This window comes from Chiloscyllium plagiosum, chromosome 15 (genome assembly GCF_004010195.1).
Source record: "Chiloscyllium plagiosum isolate BGI_BamShark_2017 chromosome 15, ASM401019v2, whole genome shotgun sequence".
Lineage (NCBI taxonomy): Eukaryota > Metazoa > Chordata > Chondrichthyes > Orectolobiformes > Hemiscylliidae > Chiloscyllium > Chiloscyllium plagiosum.
Window position 1 is genome coordinate 47,599,802 of NC_057724.1, and position 18,097 is coordinate 47,617,898.

Below are 18,097 nucleotides of genomic sequence, written 5' to 3' on the forward strand. Positions count from 1 at the left end.
GCTTTTACTGTCCTCCTTTATATTTTTGGGCCAGTTTACCTTCGTACCTCATTTTTTCTCTGCGTATTTCCTTCTTAGTAATCCTCTGTTGTTCTTTAAAAGCTTCCCAGTCCTCCGTTTTCCCACTTATCTTTGCTATGTTATACTTTTTCTCTTTTAACTTTATATGTTTCTTAACTTCCCTCGTCGGCCACGGCCACCGATGCCTCCTACTAGGATCTTTCTTCTTTTTGGAATGAACTGATCCTGCATCTTCTGCATTATACACAGAAATATCTGCCATTGTTCCTCCACTGTCATCTCTGCTAAGGTATTGCACCATTGAACTTTGGTCAGCTCCTCCCTCATAGCTCCATAGTTCCCTTTATTCAACTGAAATATTGTCACTTCTGATTGTACCCTCTCCATCTCAAATTGCAGATTGAAGCTTATTGTATTATGGTCACTACTTCCCAATGGCTCCTTCACTTCGAGGTCCCCGATCAATTCTGGTTCGTTGCACAATACCAGATCCCGAATTGCCTTCTCCCTGGTAGGCTCCAGCACCAGCTGTTCTAAGAATCCATCTCAGAAGCACTCCACAAAGTCTCTTTCTTGAGATCCAATACCATCCTGATTCTTCGAGGAGAAAGTGAGGACTGCAGATGCTGGAGATCAGAGCTGAAAATGTGTTGCTGGAAAAGCGCAGGTCAGGCAGCATCCAAGGAATAGGAGAATCGACGTTTCGGGCATAAGCCCTTCTTCAGGCTTATGCCCGAAACGTCGATTCTCCTGTTCCTTGGATGCTGCCTGACCTGCTGCGCTTTTCCAGCAACACATTTTCAGCACCATCCTGATTCTCCCAGTCTACCTGTATGTTGAAATCCCCCATAACAACTCTAGTAACATCTTTGCGACAGGCCAATTTCAGCTCCTGATTCAACTTACATCCGACATCCAGACTACTGTTTGGGGGCCTGTAGATAACTCCCAAGAGGGTCTTCCTACCCTTAGAATTTCTCAGTTTTATCCATACTGACTCTACATCCCCTGATTCTAGGTCCCCCCGCGCAAGGGACTGAATATCATCCCTTACCAACATGGCCACCCCACCCCCTCTGCCCATCAGTCTGTCCTTATGATAGCACGTGTAGCCTTGAATATTCATTTCCCAGGCCCTGTCCACTTGAAGCGATGTCTCAGTTATCCCCACAATATCGTACCTGCCAATTTCCAAAAGAGCCTCAAGCTCATCCATCTTATTTCTAATGCTTTGTGTATTCATATATAGTATTTTTAATTTGTTACTGCCCTCACCCTTCCCATCAACTCCTATTTCACTCAACCTTACAGCATGATCCCTTTTTGAGTTTTCTGCTTCATTGATACAGTTGTCTTTCTTGACTTCCCTTGTTCTAACTTTCCCTTCAATTTCCTTCTCCCTGGTAGGCTCCAGCACCAGCTGTTCTAAGAATCCATCTTGGAGGCACTCCACAAAGTCTCTTTCTCCCAGTCTACCTGCATGTTGAAATCCCCTATAACAACTGTGGTAACATCTTTGCGACAGGCCAATTTCAGCTCCTGATTCAACTTCCATCCGACATCCAGACTACTGTTTGGGGGCCTGTGGATAACCCCCAAGAGGGTTTTGCCAAGGCTTTGGAGTTTATGGCAGTGGCTGGAAATCATTGCCTCTTCCTTCTGAAGGAAATTGTGGCCATAAAATATTCAAGAGAGTTGCTAGAGCTGTGTCTAGTCAGTGTTCAGATCAAAGGTAACTTTAGGCTCAATAGTAATGTCATCAAGGTGTAGCAGGCAAATGAGGAAGGAGGTGCTGGTGTATCAGGGAAAGCATAGATCCTTTAGGTAATGGTTTGCTTGATTGAAGAGAAGGTATTGCTTAAGATGCTTTATCTATGTTAGCATAAGCATAGTTTAACCAAGCAAGATCAATACAACTGTGCAAGACATGCGGGAGAATGAAGGTATAACTGTGCAAAGGCTGCACAGAAAGCAATGAGGAGGGATAAGGCACTATGACCACAAATTTAATTATTAATAATGTTTATAAATGGTCTCAAATTCTGTGTTTCTTTGAGTCACTGGCATTGCTAGCAGATTGATGATCCAGACCACCATAATGGGAAGAAATGCAGATTTCACGATTCAAATTATACAAGACAGCTTTCAGTGATATTTCCATTATGTTGTGTGGTGGCTTTGTGGTTGAGTCCATCCCAGTGTGTATGAGTGACTGGATGAACAAAATGCATTACATGATAAATAGATCAGAGCTTCAGATGACCTCTACAAATTTCATTCAGCCTTTTCAAAAGAGAAGTAGGACGTAATGGTTTTGGAATAGCAACAGTAACTGCTGAAGAAATTCAACAGGTCTGTAGCATCTGCAGCAGGAAAAAAAGAGTTCCAGAGAAGAGTCATAATGGACTCAAAATGTTAACTGTCTTTCCCTTCACAGATGCTGCTAGGTCTTCAGAGTTTCTCCAGCATTTTGTTTTCATTGTAGATTTCTGGCATTGATGGTGTTTTGCTTTTGCTTAATTGTTCACTTGGTGCATTTCCTTTTTGTGATGTGGAAGTTTGAAGAGGACATGCAATTATCCAATTTGTGTTGGTGGTGGGGAGCATTTGTCAGCTAGTTATAGCTCAGTGACTAGCTCATATTCCTCCAGAGAACAGCTTCCCTACAGTGTGTCCAGGAATGTGGAATTAATCCTACAAAATTACACAACTATTGTGGTCCATCGGTGTGACAATAAATGAGTCTCCAGCTAAGTTGCATTAGCAATAAGGTTCTAACATTTCACTGCCACAACAGTTTATTTTGTAAATTACATCTTGTATATGTGACCTGCTGCTGTATGAAAGGCTGTAAGTTATCTTAATGCCTTAAATGGAGGTACACAAACACATCATGAAGCATGAAGTTAAAAATCACACAACACCAGGTTATAGTCCAACAGGTTTAATTGGAAGCACACTAGCTTTCGGAGTGACGCTCCTTCATCAGGTGATTGTGTTACAATCACCTGACGAAGGAGCGTCGCTCCGAAAGCTAGTGTGCTTCCAATTAAACCTGTTGGACTATAACCTGGTGTTGTGTGATTTTTAACTTTGTACACCCCAGTCCAACACCGGCATCTCTGAATCATCATGAAGCATGCATGTTTGAGACCATTAGTTGGCAGAGAGTTGTCATTTCATCTTAGCCAAGCAATTTTGTCTAATTCTGTCATTTTCTTGTATAAACACATCTTCTAAGTTTTCACTATGTCAGTTATCTGCTACCAAACTTGTTATATCATTCTTTACTGTTGATCCAGCCTTTAATATCCAAGAGGACAGCCTCCTCTTTGTGTAGTGTGAATTAATGTGCACCTAGTGACTTCAGTGATGCATAGACAACATGTCTATTGTGGAGGGATTTTGCTGCTTAAACCCGTTCCATTATGCTGCAGGCAGAAGTTTGGCGAGATAAATTATTTTCAGCTGTGATCTTAGTGAAAACATGCTATTATTATACTGATGGGAATTATTTGAGAAAAGGTAACATGAGCAAATGGTCATGTTAATGCGGCCAAAGGAAAATTTGCTTTGCACTATTTTGAGTATAATCTGGATTTTCCATGATATAATTACATCGATTTCACTTTGACTGCTTTCTTCAATGGTGTAACTTTTTAACGTGCAACCTGCCTGGATTCATTTATATTCTGTTTGAGGAGATGAAAAATGAGTCCAAGACTGGAACTTTAAACTGAAACAAGGGCAGTTATGAGGAAATGAAATCAAAGCTAGCTAAGGTGAACTGGCAGATTAGGTTATGGTATAGATCAACAAAGATGCGATGGCAGACACTTAGAGATCTTTCAAAAAACAGAACAGATACATTTCAACGAGCAAAATAGTTTCCAAGGGAAGGCCCCACCATTTGTGGTTAACTAAAAACATTAAATATCGTATCAAACTTAGAGAAAAGCATAAAACTATCCAAATATGGACAACAAGGCAGAAGATTGGACAGAGCATACTTTTTAAAAAAGCAAAGAATTATTAAAAGGTTAATAAGGAGTGGAAAAATTGAGTATGGGAGATAGCTAGCTAGAAAGAAAACAATAAACAGTTAGCAACAATGTCTGGAGATATTTTAAACAAGAAAACAGAATTAACAAAGTGACTATCAGTGGAATAGGAAGTGAGCTCAGGAAATTAATAATGGAAAATAAGGAGATGGCAGATGAATTGAACAAGTATTTTGCATTGGTCTGTGCCATAGAGGATACAAGTAACATCCTAAAAGTAGTTGTAAATCAGGAAATGGAAGGAAAGGAGGAATGCAAGAAAATTACAATAACCAGAGAAGTGGTACTTGGTAAGTTGTTGGAACTGAAGACTAATAAGTCTCTGGGTCCTGATGGACTTCTTTATAAGGTCATAAATGAAATTGGTTAGTGAGGTAGTTATCATTGATTTCAATTTTTTTTAATTCCCAAGATTCTGAGGGGTCTTATTAGATTGGGCAATAACAAATGAATCTCCTTTATTCAAAAAATGAGCGACTCAGAAATCAGGAAACAACAGGCCGATCAACCTCACATTTGTAATGATTTGGAGTTGGGAACCACATATAGTGTGTCAAGCTTTGTGGATGACACTAAGATGAGTGGTAGAGTAAAGTATGTATAGGACTGTGAAACTTTGCAAAGAGACATAGTTTAAGCAAGTGGACAAAAGTCTGGCAGAGTACAATGTTAATAAACGTGAAGTCATCCATTTTAGTAGGAATAACAATAAAAAGTACTATTACTTGAACAGTAAAACATTGCAGCATGCTGCTGTGCAGAGGGACCTGGGTGTCCTTGTGCATGAGTCATGGAATGTTGGTCTGCAAGTGAAACAGGTAATTAAGAAGGCAAGTGGAATCTTGTCCTTCATTGCTAAAGGGGTTGAGTTTAAAAGCAGAGAGGTAATGTTACAGCTGTACAAGGTGCTAGTGAGGCCACACTTATGGAGTACTATGTGCAGTTTTGATCTCCTTACTTGAGAAAGGATATATTAGCACTGGAGAGGTTGCAGAGGAGGTTCACTAGGTTGATTCCAGAGTTTCGGGGGTTGGCTTATGAAGAGAGACTGAGTAGACTGGGAATATGTTCTTTGGAATTTAGAAAAATGAGGGGGAATCTTATAGAAACATAAAACTATGAAGGGAATAGATAAGATAGAAGTAGAGAGGATGTTTCCATTGGTGGGTGAAAATAGGACAAGACGGCACAGGCTTAAAATTAGGGGGAGCAGATTTAGGACTGAATTGAGGAGGAACGTCTTCACCCAGAGGGTTGTGAATCTATGAAATTTCCTGCCCAGCAAACCAGTTGAAGCTTTCTCAGTAAATGCTTTCAAAGCTAAGATAGATAATTTTTCGAATAGTAAAGAAATTAAGGGTCATGGTGAGAGGACGGGTAAATGGAACTGAGGCCACAAAAAGATCAGCCATGATCGTATTGAATGGCGGAGCGGGCTCGAAGTGCCAGATTGTCTACTCTTGCATAGTTCTTATGTTGTTATGTAATAGGGAAGATATTAGATGATATTATTAAAAATATCATAGCTGGACATTTAGAACATTTCAGGGTAATCAGATGGAGTCAACAAAGTTTTGTGAAAGGGAAGTCATATTTAACCAATTTATTAGAGTACTTTGAGGAAGTAATATGTGTAGCAAAGATGTCACATTATTACAGAAAATAAAATTTCATAGTTAAAAGAGCGACATATTGGCACAGATATATGGTTTACTAGCTAATAGAAAACAGGACAGCTGCAAGTTGTCGGGCGGCACGGTGGCACAGTGGTTAGCACTGCTGCCTCACAGCGCCAGAGACCCGGGTTCAATTCCCGCCTCAGGTGACTGACTGTGTGGAGTTTGCACATTCTCCCCGTGTCTGCGTGGGTTTCCTCTGGGTGCTCCGGTTTCCTCCCACAGTCCAAAGATGTGCAGGTCAGGTGAATTGGCGATGCTAAATTGCCCGTACAGTTAGGTAAGGGGTAGATGTAGGAGTATGGGTGGGTTGCGCTTCGGCGGGGTGGTGTGGACTTGTTGGGCCGAAGGGCCTGTTTCCACACTGTAAATAATCTAATCTAATCTAACTGGTATACCACAGGGCCTCAACATTTTACAATGTATAGAAATGACTTGGATGAAGGGACCGAAAATATGATTGTTAAATTGCTAATGACTCAAAACAAGGGGGGATAATAAGTTGCAAAGAGCAAATAAAGGGTATGAATATATTAAATCAGGAGGCAAATGTCTGGTAAATGGAATACATTGTGGAAAAGTGGGAAATTACCCATTTCAGCAAGAAGAATAGAATAAAGCTAATATTTAAATTGTGAAATGCCGCAGAGCTCTGAAGTGCAAAGGGATCTGGGTGCCCTCGTGCATGAATCTCAAAAGACGAGCATATAAATATAGCAAATAATTAAGAATGTTAATGAGGTTATGCTCAGTTATACAGAGCATTGGTGAGGTCACATCTGTAGTACTGTGTACAATATTTGTCCCCTTATGTAAGGAAGGATGTAATTAGATTATAAGCAGTTCAGATATAGTCTACTAAGGTATTTTGTGAAATAGGTCGGTTTTCTTATGAGGAAAGGGTGGTCAGGTTAAACACATATCCATCCACTAGACGTTCAAAGAGGAAGAGATAGATTGATTGAAACATGCAATATTCTGAACGGTATTTTCAGTTAATGTGGAAGTAATATTTTCTCTTGTGAGAGAATCTAAAACTATGGTCACCCAATTAAGAGAGAGATGAGGATAATTTTTGTTTCTAATGTGGTATCAGTAGTTTTTGATGGCCTCAAATGTTGATGCAAGCAATACTTAAATCCGAGGTAGAGAGAGTCTTGATAAGCAAGAGAGGAAATGTTATGTATGAATTTGGGGTCAGTGAAAATGTGAAGAGCAGGCTGGAGAGGGTTGAATGGCCTTATGTTCTTATTTCATACGTTCATATGTATGTACACATTAGTGAGTATCTTACACTTGAATTCCATTCTTATTCAAGTTTCCTCATGAGCAGCTTTTAATAACCAGTAATAACATAACAAATATTTATTTCTATCTTTTGTTATTATTTCTCATAATAAATTCATTAGTAAGGGGGCTCTTGTGGCACAGTATTAGTGTCCCTATATCTGAATGAGAAGCGTGGGCTTAAGTCCTGCCTGTCCAGAGAGTGTCGTTAATACATTTGAACAGGTTGATTGAAATACCTAAGCTCTAGTAGCTTTAATGAAATTATCTTCAGATCTTTTGTTCTGAAAACAAATTCAGGTCAGCTCCTATAATCTTTCCTCTGAACTTCGATATTTGATACTGGAATTTTTGATAAAGATGGACAAAATCCCACACTGAATTGTTTTTAGGTTCAGCATGTTGAAGAACTTTATTCTTTGTAATGGCTTGCCTTACTAAAATTTAAATATCAAAGTGAATTCATCTAACTCATAAAGCTCTGTGCAATCAAAGAATCTCGTCCAACTAAAGTCAACTGTTCTATTCCAGTTATTCTCCTTGAGTCAGGATTTGTGATGCTTAGGAATTGTTCTTTAGTTTAAATCCAACTCCTTCCTGAAATTATACAATGTTTTGACCTCAATTGCTTTCGGCAGTAGCACATTCCACAGCGTCACCACTTTCTGGATGAAGAAATTTCTCCTCAATTCAGTCTTAAATGTTCATTGCTGTATCCTTGGATTGTGACTCCTAGTTCTAAACTTTCCCTGTCATCAGGAACATCCTTCCTGATTTACCCTGTATAGAACTTTTGGGACTTTATTTGTTTCTCATTTTTCTGAACTCCAGCGACTATACTCCTAATCAATTCAACCTCTCCGCATATGTCAGTCCTGCCTTCTCAGGAATCAAATTGTTAAAACTTCATTGCAATCCCTTTATAACAAGGACATCCTTCTTACAGATAAAGAGACCAAAACTATGCACAGTATCGCAGGTGTGGTTATATCAAGGCCCTGTATAAATGCAGCTAGACATCCCTCCTCATATACTCAAATGCTTTCGCAATGAAGGCCAATATACATTTGCCTTGAACACCTGCTGCACCTACATGCTTAGTTTCAGTGACTGGTGTATAAGGGTACCCAGGTCTTGCTACACATTCCCTTCCCTCAATTGATAATCATTCATATGATAATCCATCTTCCTATTTTTGCTCCCAAAGTGGATAACCTCACATTCAGTCACATTGTACTGCATCACCTGTGCTTTTGCCCACTTACACAGCTAGTCCAAGTCATAATGAAGCATCTCTGCATCTTCCTCACTGCTCACACTCCCACCCAGCTTTGTGTCATCTGCAAATTTGAAAACATCACATAAACTTTCCTCATCTGTATTATTAATATATGTTGTGAATAGCTAGGGTTCCGTTTATGCCAACCCTTTGCTTCCTGTCTGCTAACTAATTTTCTGTCCATTTCAATACACAAAGACCATAAAGACCAAAAGACATAGGAGCATAAATTAGGTCATTCAGCCCGTTGAATCTGCTCCGCCATTCACTCATGGCTGATAAGTTTCTCAACCCCATTCCCCCACTTTCTCCCTGTAACCCTTGATCCCCTTGATACTCAAGAACCTGTCTATCTCTGTTTTAAATATACTCAATGATCTGGCCTCCACAGCCTTCTGTGGCAACGAATTCCATAGATTCTCTGGTTGAAGACACTTCTCCTTATCTCCATTCTAAAAGGTTTTCCATTTACTCTAAACTTATGCCCTTGGGTCCTAGCCTCTCCTACATTGAAACGTCTTTCCAACATCTACTCTATCCAGGCCATACAGTATTTTGCATGTTTAAATTAGATCCCCCCTCATCCTTGTAAACTCCATCGAGTATAAGCCCAGAGTCCTTAAATGTTTTTCATATATTGAGCTGTTAATTCCTGGGACCATTCTTGTGAACCTCCTCTGAACACAAACCAGGGCCAGTACATCCTTCCTGAGGTATGGGGCCCAAAACTGCTTACAATACTCCAAGTGTACTCTGACCAGAGCTTTACAGAGCCTCAGAAGCCCATCACTGCTTTTATATTAAAGTCCTCTTGAAATAAATGTTATTATTATATTTGCTTTTCTAACTACTGACTCAATCTGCAAGTTTACCTTGAGAGAATCCTGAAGTAGAACTCCCAAGTCTCTTTGCATTTCAGACTTCTGAATTTTCTCCCCATTTAGAAAACAGTCCGTGTCTCTATTCTTCCTACCAAAGTGCAGGACCTCACACTTTTCCACATTGTATTCCATCTGCCACTTTTTTGCCCACTCTCCTAAACAGTCCAAATCCTTCTGCAGCCTCCCCACCTCCTCAATGCTACCAGTCCTCTACATATCTTTGTATTGTCTGTAAATCTAGCCAGATTGCTGTCAGTTCCTTCATCTAGATTGTTAATGCATAAAGTGAAAAGTTGTGATCCCAACACTGAGTGTAATGGAACACCACTTATCACCGGCTGCCATCCTGAGAAGGACACTTTTATCCCCACTGTCTGCTTTCTGTCGGGCTGCCAATCTTCTATCCATGCTAGCACCTTGCCTCTGACACCACGGACCCTTATTTTACTCAGCAGCCTCCTGTACAGCACCTTGCTAAAGGTCTTCTTGGAGTCCAGATAGATAATATTCATTGGCTGTCTTTGGTCTAACTGACTTGTTACTCCCTCAAAGAATTCTAGCAGATTTGTCAGGAATAGCCTCCCCTTGATGAAACCATGCTGACTTTGCCCTATTTTACCATACACTTTCAAGAATTCAGAAATCTCATCCTTCAGAATGGACTCCAAAACCTTACCCATAACCCAAGTTAAGCTAATCAGTCTGTAATTTTGCCTTTTGCCTTACTCCCTGTTTAAATAAGTTAGTGATTTTCTAGTCTTCTGGACCCCTCCCTGATTTTAGTGATTCCTGAAAGATCACCATTAACCCCTCCACTACCTCTTCAGCTATCTTCCTTAGAACTCTGCGGGGTAGTCCATCTGGTCCAGGTGATTTATCCACCTTCAGGCCATTTGGTTTTTCTTGTATCTTCTCCTTGGTGATGGCCACCATACTCCGCTCTGCCCCCTCACACTCTTGAATGTTTGGGATATTATTTGTGTCTTCTACAGTGAAGACTGACATGAAGTAATTATTCAGTTCCTCAGCCATTTCCTTGTTCCCCACTACTATCTCTCTAGCATCATTTTCTAGTGGCGCAATGTCCACTTCTGATTTTCCTAGTCTACTTGCATACTGAACTCCCCCATGATCACTGTAACTTTGCCTTTCCTACACATTTTTTCTATCTCCTGATGTACCTTACACCCCAGCTCCTGACTACTATTTGGAGGCCTGTACATAACTTAGCTATGTTTTTTTTTTAACCTCAATGCTACCCATACCGATTCTACACCATCTGACTCTATTTGTTTCTTACTATTGATTTAATTTAATTTCATACTAATACGACAACACCGCCCCCTCCATCCACCTGCCTATCTTTTTGATAGGATGTATATCCTTGAATATTCAGCTCCCAATCCTGATCCCCTTGCAGCCACGTCTCTATAATGCTCACCATGTCATATCTGCCAATTTCAATCTGCGTCGCAAGGTCATTTACCTTATTCCTTAGACAGCGTGCATTCAGATATAAGACCTTCAGTCCTGTATTAAACGTCCGTCTTCTCATTGTCATTTGTCTGTTGAGTGTGCTTGAAGTTTGATAATCCTTTACAAGCACACTGTCCTGTTTGTGGCTGGGCTGGAGATTTTAGTAACCTCTCCTTAGTTCTGGCCTTAGTCCTTAGTTCTGACCTCTTACCTCCTCCTTTAATTTGGGTTTTGTAATTTCCCCTATAAGTGAATCCTCTCCCCACCCTATTTAGTTTAAAGCTCTGTCCACAACCCTAGTTACTTGGACTCCGGTCCAAGCAATTCACTTGGACTCTGGTCCTAGCACTATTCAGATGAAAACAGTCCCATCGGAAAAAGGTCCCCAGCACTGGTGCCAACACTCCATGAATTAAAACCCATTTCTCCCGCACCAGTCTTTGAAACATGGATTTACTTAATCTTATTGACTTTGTGCAAATTAGCTTGTGGCTCAGGTAGTAATCCAGAGATTATTACCTTTTTGGTTTTGCTTTCTAATTTAGCTCCTAACTTTTCATACTCCCTTAGCAGAACCTCTGCCCTAGTTTTATCGATGTCATTGGTACCTATGTGGACCATGAACACTGGATCTTTACCCTCCCACTCCAAGTTCCTCTGCAGCCCAGATGAGACATCCTGAACCCGAGCACCGGGCAGGCAACAGAATCTTTGGGACTCTCGATCCAGGTCGCAGAAAACAGTGTCTATGCCTCTAACTCCAATCCCATGTGCCTTATTATATATCCTATGCTCTTATGTAGAACTTGTTGAAATAAAGTTCAAATAAACAACAACCAGTTGCTTTCTAGAGTCATAAAATCATAGAGATGTACAGCACGGAAACGGACCCTTCATGAACTCTGAGTAACATCCTCACAGAATTCCAGTTAGATTTATCAATCATGATTTCTCTTTTGTAAAGTCAACCTTACTGGAATCCAATCCTACTACTGTTTTCCAATTGTCATCGAGTCATAAAGCATAGGAACAGGTCCTTTGGCAGACCATCTCGTACCAAACTATACTAATCCTAGTTGAACTCGTGCTCAGCTACAAAGTAATTTATAAAATGGACTCTAGCATTTTTCCCATTACCAACATCGAGCTGATGTTTATCACAACTTGTCTGACTTTAATTTCAGTTTCCAGCATCTGCAATCCTCACGAAACGAAGATCCTCAGATTAGCCATCAATGGTTATCATTGTCTAATAAGAGAGCAATCTGATGGAATGGTACAACTATGGTGACTTTACTTCTTTTTTTACTGAGATGTGTCTGTAAAATGCTAACTGTTGTTACTAGATATAGAAGAGACAGCATACTGCTATCCACGACTGTCAATCCCAAGGGTAAAGAGTGGTGCTTGGTGTAAAGTGCCCTTGTAATTATCTGTTTGCAATGGTCAAGTCGCAGAAGGTTAAATCTATTCTCATCATGCTGCAATAACCATAGCTTTGTATTCCCAATGGTGAAGGGATTCAATCAAACTTTCTTCCAAATGTATTTTTGGGTCGATGCTTTCCTTGACTTTTGTATGGTACTGTTTAATGAAGGGTGATGAAAATAGAGGGTCAGTTTTAACTCTGCCTTTCTGATGAAAATCAAGCAGGCAAGCACTTAAAATCAACCAGAAGGCTTATCCATAAGCTTCCTGCTCCTTTTCTGTTGTATTCAATTTTAATCCACACATTAGAGTATTCATAAGACATGGGGTTTCTTTCTGGACCAGTATTTATTGCTCATCCTTTGTTGCCCTTGGAGAATTTCTGTAGTGTGTCTTGTAGGTGGCACGCACTGCTGCTACTGAGCATTGGTGGTGGAGGGAGTGAATATTTGTGGAGGCGATGCCAATCAAGGCGGGCTGCTTTGTCCTGGATAGTGTCAACCTTCTTGAGTGTTGTTGGAGCTGTACCCACCCAGACAAGTGGGGAGTATTCCATTACACTCCTGACTTGTGCCTTGTAGATGGTGGACTTTGGATTTGGGGAGTCAAGTATTGAATTACTCGCAGCAGGATTCAAGCTTAGACCTGCTCTTGTAGCTACTATATTTGTATGGCTAGTCAAGTTCAGTTTCTGATCAACCCCCAAGGATGTAGGCAGTGGATCATTCATGACGATAATGACATAGAAATTAAAAAAACAAAGGTTAGGTTCTTTCTTGCTGGACATAGTCATTGCCTGTCATTTGTGTGGCGTGAATGTTACCTGGATTTAGCCTTACTGTTAATTGTTCTGCGTACAGTACTGCATCTGTAAAATCTTCCTGCCTGATCTGTTTTCACACCATCACCTGGAGAACTTGTTATGATCTCTCTATCTTAATTAGTTTGTACAATTTTGGATTACTTGTTACTTTGGTTAGAGCTTCAGCATGCGACTCATACCTATTATGTTATTCCAGCCATTTGGTTTGTCTCCAGCACTAGCTTATTTTTTTTTGTAATTTTCTTTCTGCTTCAATTAATCAGATTATAAATCATCCTTTCACTTGCTATTCAGCTGTTGACACTTTACTCACACTGGCTGACACTTTTGATCACCTGAAGAGACTTATTATTCAGCCTGTCGACACTCCAATCATATCATTTGTACGATCTTTTGATCTCCCTGCCTATAAATTCTGTGCCTGTGTGTTTCTCTTCACTCCACCTGATGAAGGAGCAGCGCTGCAAAAGCTCGAGATTTCAAATAAGCTTGTTTGACTATAACCTGGTGTCATGTGATTATAAATTAATTTAAATTGAAGAAACCCAGTGAATTCATGTGAGTCGCTGAGGGGGTTTCCATCTTACCATCAGCACTTCATTTTTAATGGAGTCACTTTCAGGAACTGCTTCTGCATCAGGTTTAGTGTGAGCAGTCTGAGCCAGTGTTTTCAACAGTGGGTCACCTTGTTGGGCTGCGACAAGGAAATTCTATTGATTACCTCCTTGCGGCCTTCTGAAAAAGGCTTTGGATAACAAGATCCAAAGGTCCTCTGCTTACAGTCTCTGCTTGCCATATGCTGCATGACCACACCGTCAGGAAAAATGCCAGCCTTTCTCTCCCGTGATTGTTCACTCTCCCCAACCTCAGTAAGCTTCTCGGATACCGTTGGGTATCCTATTAACTTTGATTCCATGAGATCATTGCAAGCAGCAGGTCAGTCCAATTCACAGGCAGTGTGAGGATAATTCCAACCATCACTGGTCCAGATGTAGAGTTATATTCCAGATGCCTCAGTAAATGAGGATGGGCTTGTACCTCCTTCAATTGCTTTTACCAGCATCTTGGCACTTCCTGCATGGTCTGGTGGGAAGGTCATGCCTTTTTCCAGCGGTACCATTTAACTGATCCCAGTATCCGTCAGTATCAATACAGGCTTGCTCTCCTCATCCTGGAAAATGTAACCACTGTTCCTTTAGGTAAGAGATCACAGTAATGCTCAAGGATTTGTTTCACCTCATCCACACTCGCAGGGGTGCCTTTACAGGGAGTCAGAGCTGCATTCAGTACTTTGGCCTGGTCTGCTAAGCTCTCTGACTGACTCCCATTCTCTGCACAGTGTGCTTGTGCCCAATAAATCCTATTTTTTTCTGCAGCATCCACCAGTTGACCAGGACATGCCTTACCTGTCAACAGTTAAATCTCAAAGGCTTTTAGGCCTCACCTTTCATCTCACTCCAAACTTTCAGTCCTGAGGAGGGCACCCAGAATTTCTCCCTCTCCCATGGGTGCTCAGTTTCCTTTTGCTCTCTCAGCTCCAGCCTTTACAATAGGGTAGGAGTGACTAGGAGAGGGTATTGTCCAGAACAGGGCTCCTGCTCCTTGTGAATCAGCACATGATCATCAGCCAGTCTGGTTGACTAAAAGTCACTCAGTCACTCTTTGTTCTTGAAAGTGTATTCATCTCAAGGACTTTGAAAGTGGCTTATTTTTTAAGTGTCTGTTCCCACTGGTCAAAAGCAAATTGTTTAAGCCTCTCAAATTCCAGGTCCATTTGGTCAGGCTGTTCCCTGTATGTATGGGAATTTTGACAGTCTGCCTCCAGCATTAACTGGTACCTTCTTTACCTTGTATTCAGTCACACTTTATCCAGGCAAAGGGGACAAAATCTCATGTGGTTTCCCTGAGGGCTAACTCTGCTTTAGTTAGCCATGTTAATTGCTGTTCTACTCACTTCAAAGAGATAAAGGAAGTCTGCCGCCTCAAACATAGGAATTAAATAATCAAACTGAGTTACTTTTGCCTTCAAGACAGAGCCAGTTGTTTCCAAGGGACACGTTATGGTTCCTGTTGCTCAGCTGGAACTGTCTAGGGTCAAACTCCTTCTTTGCAGTTTTTCCTGGAACTCTTTCTTCTCACCTTGCTCTTTCCTCTCCCTCTGGTTCTCTCTCTCTTTTGTTTTGAAATTCTAATTTCTGCTGCTCCAAGTTTAAGCTCACAACTGCTACTATAACCATTTCACAATTTTTAAAAATTGCGCATGGGACATGGCGTTGCTGGCTGGCCAGGATTTATTGCCCATTCCTAATTGCACTTCAGAAAGTGGTGATCTTCTTGAAGTGCTCCAGTCCACATGCTGTAGGTTGATCCACAATTTCCTTAGAGAGGGAAGTACAGGATTTTGATCCCAGTGATAGTGAAGAAACAGTGATATATTTCCAAGTCTGGATGTTGAGTGGCTTGAAGAGGAACTTGCAGGTGGTGGTGTTCCCATGTATCTGCTGCTGTTTTCCTTCTAGATTAGATTAGATTCCCTACAGTATGGAAACAGGCCCTTTGGCCCAACAAGTCCACACCGACCCTCTGAAGAGTAACCCACCCAGACGCATTACCCTACTCTATATTTGCCCCTGACTAACGCAGCAACACTATGGGCAATTTAGCATGGCCAATTCACCTGACCTGTACATCTTTGGATTGTGGGAGGAAACTGGAGTACCCAGAGGAAACCCATGGAGTCACGGGGAGAATCTGCAAACTCCATACAGACAGTCGCCCGAGACAGGAATTAAACCTGGGTCCCTGGCGCTGTGAAGCAGCAGTGCTAACCAGGCGAAAGCGAGGACCGCAGATGCTGGAGATCAGAGTCAAGATTAGAGTGGTGCTGGAAAAGCACAGCAGATCAGGCAGCATCCGAGGAGCAGGAAAATCGACATTTTGGGCAAAAGCCCTTCATCAGGAAAGTGCTAACCACTGAGTCACTGTGCCACCCTAAGAAGCCTTGGTGAATTTCTGCAGAGCATCTCATATATTGTACATCTTATAGATTTAACTAGTCCTGAAGAAGTGTAATGCCTGAAACATCAACTCTCTTGCTCCTCGGATGCTGCCTGACCTGTTATGTTTTTTCTAAATTATCAATTCTGACTCTCCAGCATCTGCAGTCCTCACTTTCTCCAAGATTAAACACACTGCTGCATACTAGAGGAAGAGGTGTAAAATATAATGGGTTATAAGTAGTCAACAAATGTTCCATTTTATAGTTTAAAGTATAGATTTCCAACAAAAAAAGTCTTTTTTTATCATTCATTTGTTACAGTAAAACTTTTAAAATATAAAGTTTTATCATGTCATTCTTTTAGCCAGTGACTGGAAGTTCAAATCTGTTTAAAGATATTGGCCTCTACAGATCTCTTAGCAGTACCTGAAAATGGAAAGCACTTTAGTTACTAATGTGGAAAAGATGTCGTTGGGGCTATTGGTGCATTATTCACATTTCAATTTTAGTGAAAATATTGTATATGAAAGGTTATTTGATGGCTGCTATCTCTTTCCTACCCTATTAATCTATTATTCATTAATGCTATTGATTTTGTTTCACTGTAGTGATTCTAGGTATGTTGTGTCATGGAGGTAACATGGTAAAGAAAAACCACTTCTACCTTTTGAGCTGCTCTGCTTTTGAGTTTGCAGCAATCAGTGCTAAGGACAGACTCACTCTGCAGCAAGGAAAATCTTGTGTGTAACTATTGGAGAATAAGACATTTCATGGGCTAATCTCCTCCTTCAGACAATGGCTGAGAATATTTGACGGTGCTGTACCTATTTCTGAGGTCCAAACTGGAGCTTAAGCTGGTAATATGGTAGGCCAGAAGCGCATTCTCATGACCAGTCAGAAATGCACCATTGGGAAAAAGAAGCAAATGTTAAGCTTTACATAATTAAATCAGTGCCTCCTTCAAGAAGACCAGCTCTATACTTGACCCAACAAGCAGTCCTTAAAGTGAACATTGCATGCTGATAAATTTTAGAATATACTTGCACAGGAGTGCAGCTGGGAAGAACAGAAGTAATCCTTCCAACTGCAATTCAAGTCATGTCAATTGCTGTTGACCAATATTCCACCTCACAATGATTACCTTAACTTCAATCTCCTCCAGTCACCATTCACTGCTCCCTATCTTCCCCAATCCCAGCCACCACTACCCATCCTCCTCCTCCTCACTGCGACTGTTCTGTCCAACCATCGCGACCTATCCTGCTGTGAACACTGTTATTCTTCTTTCTTCCCCAGGCTTGCTCATTTAGTGTCCACAGCTCACTGGCTCAAAGCTAACAAGGCGCTAGAGCTCAAAATTACATACACCAATCCATTCAGGACCAGGGATCAATCCCCATAACCTTAGTATGTCCACTTTGGGTATGAATGAATTCAACGTATTTTTAACTAAAGCCTTCTTAGTTCAAAATCCTCAAAAATCATAAACCATTTGAGCTGATCAAAGAATGAAAATGTGTTTTATACTTAACGATTAGGTATGGTTGTGATCCAAAAAAATTAAGTAAGTTGAGAATGTGGTTTTATGTGCAAAAATAGGTAGGCTAGATCAATGGAATGAAAGGTGTAGAATCCTCAAACAATAGGAAATAGGAAATAACATGATGGTGGATTAAGTCTTTGATTTGTGGATTAAAATTAAAAACTAAATTTAAACATATAGGGAGGAAAAAAATCTATTCTTGGCTCAGTGAACATTTGAAAAGCATGTTATGCAATTGAGTTTGATGAAACAAACTGCTTCTACTTCATGACTTGTTTTTTTAGTTTTCATCTTTTTTAGTTACGTTTTATTCATCTTGCACCCCCTTCTCCTTTTCTTCAGCTGAGGTAGTGGAAAACCAGTCATTACTCACATTGAACCTTGATAGATACATGCCACCTCATCACCAGGCGGTGACATATACACTCTTCTGATAAGATTACTTAAAAAATAATCAGGAGCAATAAATGTCTTCATCTTTCTCCTTTCTAGTTCAGGGATCCCAACTGAAATGCCCTCATTATTGAATTAATTATGCTCATTGAGTTATTGAGTATTATGTATTACCATCCCTGCAAATCATTACATCCTTGTGTGCACAGAATCGACTCATCCTAAATTCCA

The 18,097-nt window shown here is 40.6% G+C and overlaps 1 protein-coding gene across 4 annotated transcripts in view; it reads left to right on the forward strand.

The window, feature by feature from the left end:
* Positions 1-18,097, forward strand: part of arhgef9a (Cdc42 guanine nucleotide exchange factor (GEF) 9a) — a 270,976-nt gene that overhangs the window by 101,818 nt on the left and 151,061 nt on the right. The gene's annotated exons all lie outside the window — the stretch shown is intronic.